Below are 7,268 nucleotides of genomic sequence, written 5' to 3'. Positions count from 1 at the left end.
TTGAAAACCCGCTTTCAGTGCCAGTGTTGCTGAAGTGGGGAGAGAAGGGTGGGCCCACTCCATCCGGACAGTCTGGGTCTTGGGCTGTCCATATCAATAAGTCCACATGTGTGCTGGCCACATCTTGCTCTCCGCCTGGGAACAGGTCTGCTTGAAGCCTGTGAGAGCACATTAAGTGGTATGGACATTTTGCTGTTTTTCAGCAGTTATGGAGTCATAACTAGTGTTGATAGCAAATATGCTGATCGCAAATTTTTATCACGAATATTGGCACTTCGAGAATTTGCGAAGATCTAGCATATAGTAATATACTATATCTTCGTAATTGCGAATTATCTATTTTTTTTTGCCATCATTACCGTCCTGCTTCTTGCTTGTGGGCCAATGATAAGGCTGCAATATCTTTGTCTGATCTTAGCAATATCCCTAGCAACCCATGGGAAATGTTTGCAGATTACACTAATCTGTGTAAAGTAATTGACACGGAAGAGGACAGTATACTGCTACAGATGGATCTGGATAGATTGGAGGCTTGGGAAGATACTGTAAGTGGCAGATGAGGTTTAACACGGACAAATGTAAGGTTATGCACTATGGGAAGGAATAATGCAAGTCACCAGTACATACTAAATAGTAACACAATGGGGAGAGTTTTGTGTACTAAAATGGTTCACCAATTGATACCTTCTGGTGCAAAGACACGACCTCAGTAGATAAATAAAGGGTCTTTATTGATGAGTGACAACGCGTTTCGGAGTCAGTACACTCCTTTTTCAAGTCTGTGGGGTCCGTGCTGGGGCTTGTAGCGCGGCCTAAATGGTAAAACACTGAGTAACACTGACATGGAAAAGGACCTAGGAATTTTAGTGAACAGCAACTAAGCTGTAAAAAACAGTGTCAGGCAGCTGCTGTCAAGGCCAATAAGATAATGAGTTGCATCAAAAGGGGCATAGATGCCCGTCATAAGAACATAGTCCTACCACTTTACAAATCACTAGTCAGACCACACATGGAGTACTGTGTAGAGTTCTGGGCTCCTGTAAACAAGGCAGACATAGCAGAGCTGGAGAAGGTCCAGAGGAGGGCAACTAAAGTAATAACTGGAATGGGGCAACTACAGTACCCTGAAAGATTATCAACATTAGGGTTATTCACTTTAGAAAAAAAGACGACTGAGGGGATATCTAATTACTATGTATAAATATATCAGGGGTCAGTACAGAGATCTCTCCCGTCATCTATTTATCCCCAGGACGGTGACTATGACGAGGGGACATCCTCTGCGTCTGGAGGAAAGAAGGTTTGTACACAAACATAGAAGACGATTCTTTACGGTAAGAGCAGTGAGAATATGGAACTCTCTGCCTGAGGAGGTGGTGATGGTGAGTTTACTAAAAGAGTTCAAGAGGGGCCTGGATGTATTTCTGGAGGGTAATAATATTACAGGCTATAGCTACTAGAGAGGGGTCGTTGAGCCAGGAAGTTAGTCTGATTGTCTGATTGCAGTCGGGAAGGAATTTTTTTCCCCTTAAGTGGGGAAAATTGGCTTCTACCTCACAGTTTTTTTTTGCCTTCCTCTGGATCAACTTGCAGGATGACAGGCCGAACTGGATGGACAAATTTATTTTTTCAGCCTTATATACTATGTTACTATGTTACTACCCCTTACTATATAGGAAACTCCCCAGCAGCCATTTTCTGCTGTTGTTTTGCAGTTCTGAGAGAGAGAGAGAGAGAGAGAGAGAGAGAGCAGTGTCATTGCTGTGCTCTGTGCTTTCATCTGGATCCTATTCCTTATCCAATTACATTAGATAGTTAGTTAGCTCATATATATATAATATAGATAGTTAGGATAGTCAGTGCAGGTTAAATAGTGATATAGTGTAGCTGATAGGTTCCAGTGCAGGGTGTTATGTAGTGTGATAGGAATTACTGTGCTGTGATAGGGATTAGATTCCTCCAGTCTCAGGAAACTTCTAGCAGCTTGACAAATGTAGCAAAAGTAAGCCACGCCTGTATTGCGCGCGCAATTCGCGCATATTACATTGCCGATTTTCGCGGCAATGACTGGAGATCACGAATTCTAGAATTTGCTAAGTTATGGTGACTATTAGGCCAAAAATTCGCGAAATATCGTGAAAACGAATATTGCCTATACTGCTATCACTAGTTATAACTACTTGTTAGGTTGTCCTTAAAATTGTCCTGTATAGCTTGATAGCTACTTAAAAAGGTATTCCTGCAGTAACAAGTAATAATAGCATATCACTAGGGGTTTAGATAGATGAGATCCCCCACAGGTCATAAGAACCAACAAGCCTAGGCCCCATTGGACATTTTATCTGTATAACTCCCATGCAGATCTGCAGCTCAGTCCCCGTTAATGAATGGGGCTGAGTTACAATACCTGTATAACAGCTGAATTTCAGGGATCGCCATTGATGGGCTTGTGACATAACATCCTAGCGCATTAAGCCAATGTGTGTTAACATCATTCATTTTGTAGATACTGTACAGTTACAGTTATACAACAGGACGCAGTGGGCTGGAAGGGTCTATGGTCAGGTGTGTGGATGCAGGAGCTTGGCACCTCATTTGCTCTATACTAAGGTGAAGCTGAAATATACTGTATAGTCAAGCATTTGGCATGCTTCATAATCTAAAGTGGTGTGATACACATGTGATACAAGTGGAATAATGGTGATTGACACTAAAGTAGTCATGAAACCTTAGTTAGTATAGCCGTGTGTATAAGTGGAAAAGTACTGAGGGTACTGGAGTTCAGGAAAACAAAGAAGATTCTCGGGCATTGTCGCAAGTCAGGAAAACAAGTTATTGTGCATGAACACATGAAGTGTTCATAATAAGACTTTTTCTCATAATAAGACTTTTCTCATAATAATCCAAAAGAAATCCCAGCAGTCGTGTCTTTGTATAGTCGTGATGTTTTATTGCATTAAATCAATATGTCCTACAACCAGGACGTGTTTTGGCAAACATGCCTTTATCAACAGGTGAAGGTAAACTCAAAGAAGCAGGTATACACTCACCTAAAGAATTATTAGGAACACCATACTAATACGGTGTTGGACCCCCTTTTGCCTTCAGAACTGCCTTAATTCTACGTGGCATTGATTCAACAAGGTGCTGATAGCATTCTTTAGAAATGTTGGCCCATATTGATAGGATAGCATCTTGCAGTTGATGGAGATTTGAGGGATGCACATCCAGGGCACGAAGCTCCGGTTCCACCACATCCCAAAGATGCTCTATTGGGTTGAGATCTGGTGACTGTGGGGGCCATTTTAGTACAGTGAACTCATTGTCATGTTCAAAAAAACAATTTGAAATGATTCGAGCTTTGTGACATGGTGCATTATCCTGCTGGAAGTAGCCATCAGAGGATGGGTACATGGTGGTCATGAAGGGATGGACATGGTCAGAAACAATGCTCAGGTAGCCCGTGGCATTTAAACGATGGCCAATTGGCACTAAGGGGCCTAAAGTGTGCCCAGAAAACATCCCCCACACCACCAGCCTGCACAGTGGTAACAAGGCATGATGGATACATGTTCTCATTCTGTTTACGCCAAATTCGGACTCCAATTTTGGTGAGCTTGTGCAAATTGTAGCCTCTTTTTCCTATTTGTAGTGGAGATGAGTGGTACCCGGTGGGGTCTTATGCTGTTGTAGCCCACCTTTCTTTCCCATTCTGACATTCAGTTTGGAGTTCAGGAGATTGTCTTGACCAGGACCACAACCCTACATGCATTGAAGCAACTGCCATGTGATTGGTTGACTAGATAATCGCATTATTGAGAAATAGAACAGGTGTTCCTAATAATTCTTTAGGTGAGTGTATATAGAGAGATAATACCGCCCATCATGACGTTACCCACCCAGCAAAAAGGGGGGGGGGGGGCGGACCAAAGTGTCACAAAATTAACCAATATTAAATAATGCATAAGAAGCAAACAAACAGAATACATATTTTGAAGTATCTTAATTAAACATAACTGAGACCATATTTTCAGGTGTTGAATCCCTCAATGGATATTAGATGTCTGAAAGAAATAATAACAAAGTATATAAATAAGTCACATGTCAAATACGCATGATCTCATAATCCCTGTTGAGGCCCCTAGGATGCAGAGTGTCCAACATATGGATCCAATAGGCCTCTCTACGTAATAACAGTTTCTTTATGTCTGCGCCTCTCCTAGGTCTTTTAACCTGTTCCAATACCTGGAATCTAAGCTGAGCTATGGTATGGTATGTAGATTTTTAGTTCTAATTGTAGATTTATGCTTCCCAATTCGATCCCTAATTGTTTGTGTTGTCTCTCCAATATACAACAAACCACAAGGGCATTTTATCAAGTAGATCACATTAGTGGATTCACAAGTGAAAAAACCTTAAATAGAAAATTATGTGGATGATGGAATGTAGAACCTTTAATTATATAGGAGCACTGTGCCGGCTGATTTCTTTTTTGTTTCTCTTTTTTCTCATAATAATACTTTTTCTCATAATAATACTTTTCTCATAATAAGACTTTTTCTACTTTTCTCATAATAAGCATGAGTTTATGAAAACATATTTTCTTATATAATTAGGGGGGTTTCCACGGGGAAATGGAATTCGTTGAAGACATGCCTTGTGCTGTTCCCAGATTCCTCCCCGTGCTGATTGTTGGAATCGCCCAATCTGTGGGCAACGGGTGATGCTACAATATCTGGTGATGCATGGATGCTTTACTCTTACTTACTCATGGTAGTCAAGATAACTGTAGTTTTATAATTATGATAACTCTTATAGTCAACCATAATTTTATTATCATTAATCATAAATAAAGTATGTGTCCTCAGAATATAGATACAGTTGCATACAGTGGTGAAACAGAGAGTGGTTGATGCAGTGGTGGTTGGGCGCAGAAAGGTGCGATGCAGTGACATCATCATACATAGACTAGAGCAGACCTGCTCCTCTCTTTTCGTTGGGGGAATGTAGGGTAGGTAAGTATTCAAATTGGAGGCAATAAGGTGTGTCACTCTGGGGGCATGTAAAGGGCATCAGTCTGTGTGAGGGACACTTAAGCGGACATCATACTGTATGTGAGGCATTTTAAGGCGTATCACTTTGTGAGCAGGCAATTAAAGGGCATTGCACTGTGAGGGAGTGCTTAAGGGAACCCCATACAGTATAGAGGTACTTAAAGGGCATCCATCTAATTAGGGGTCACATGAGGAGACATCATGCTATGTGGAGGCATCACTTTGTGCATGGGGTACTTAAGGTGGCATCACTCTGTGTGGGTGACACTTAAGTAGACATCATACTGCTTGGGGGCACTTGAGGTTATCAGTCCGCATGGATTCCCATTCTGTTTGGGTGCACTTAAGGTGGATCATACTTTGTGGGGAAAGTACTAAAGAGGCATCATACTGTATCATATTGTGTAGGGGTACATTGGGATCATGGTGCTGTTAGCCACATGAAACCTCAAAAATTGAATCAAGGAATTATTGTGAGATGGCTCTTTGTCGATGTGACAGTTAATTGCCACTTGTCACAACCTGAGAAACAGAATCCTTGTACTTAGGTACTTAAGTACCTGGACTGATGGTTCCTGCAGATCGCTATGCACCTAGGCCGACATGTCAGCACTTTCTAACATTGCATGTACCAGAGGTTGGGAGAACAACGATGAACTGGATTGACAGCAAGTGATGCAGAAAGCCAAACCTCTGCATTGATGGATCATCTGATTAGAATAATGGTGCGTTGTGAAATTAAATGCCACAACCCAAGCCTAGGGCAGCAAACAGTGTCTACAAAAACCATCAGAAAGTGTTTGCACAATATTGGACTACAAGCCAGGTGTCCAGCTACAGGTGTTCCATTGACCTCACGCCACCACTCTCAATGGCTATAATGGTGCACAGCAAGACAGCAATGGAGGCTGGAATGGAGGTCTATCCTCTTCAGCGATGAGTTCCACTTTTGTCTCAGACGCAAGGATAGCCGGAGATTGGTCTGGAGACCACAAGAGGATATCACACTGGACCAACTCCTAGAATTATGTTTTGGTTTAATGTACAATAGCCAGACCCCTATAGTCTTTCTTACAAGTAGACTAACAGCTCGGTATTACATTGATTTGGTTATGGCACCAGTAGTACGGCCATTTCTCTAAAGTGTCCCAGAAGACGTTTTTAGACAGGACAATTATAAGCCGCATGTTACTCATGCTACTGTGAACAGCCTGCATAGCCTAAACATGCTACCATGGTCTGCAGTGTCTTTGCACTTATTTCCAATCGAGCACATTTGGGAATTCATCGCAAAGGGAGTTTCAAGCAGTGCATCTTAATGATTTGTGTGCCCAAGTGTATTCAGCGTGGGAACATTCCTCAGACAACCATTAGGGTAGAACCACAGTGCGCCATCGTGACACGGCCGCACTGTGGTTGAGTAAAAGGCCACCCTATGGGCTGCAGCTGGCTCTTGTTAAAGTAACGAGAGTGCACTGTTTAGTCGGTCTGCATTGTTAATGGCCGTGCAGCACCTTCAATACTGTGCAGCCACTAACAATAGGGATCAACCTGTATAGCTGCGTGGTATTTATCCACAGCCATGTAGCTGTACCCTCAATGACCTATTAATTGCATGCCAAGGTGTGTCATTTTGCGTATTTATGCACGTGGTGCGATATTTTGAATATTCTGTTTCCATTTTTCTTTTAACTTTGCATATCGTTAACATATCTATTGATCCTGTGATTTCCATTATTCCATGACTTTTCCTTCTTGGTGTTGCAATTGCAATGTTGACGAGTGTATGTCATTGCTTAATAAGAAATACTACATTTAACAACTGTGAAACTTTTAGGTTATAGCCACACAGTCAGGTTTCCTGATGCAGTTTTGGTATCAGAATAAAAATAAAAAAAAATAGTATGAAAGCAGCATGGAGGATCTTAGTTATGAAGAAAGATTAAAAAAATTGAATTTATTTAGTCTAAGGGGGGACATGATTAAGGGTCCATTTACACGTGCGTGTGTGTTTTGCGGATCTACGGATCCGTGGATCAGCAAAACACGGACATCGGCGATGTGCGTTCCGCATTTTGCGGAACGCACATCACCGGCACTTAATAGAAAATGTCTATTCTTGTCCGCAATTGCGGACAAGAATAGGACATGTCCTATTTTTTTCGGGATCGGAATTGCGGACCCAGAAGTGCGGATCCGCATATAAATGAATGG

This window comes from Bufo gargarizans, chromosome 5 (genome assembly GCF_014858855.1).
Source record: "Bufo gargarizans isolate SCDJY-AF-19 chromosome 5, ASM1485885v1, whole genome shotgun sequence".
Classification (NCBI taxonomy): domain Eukaryota; kingdom Metazoa; phylum Chordata; class Amphibia; order Anura; family Bufonidae; genus Bufo; species Bufo gargarizans.
The sequence above is the reverse complement of the archived record's forward strand: the minus strand, read 5'-3'. Positions refer to the sequence as shown.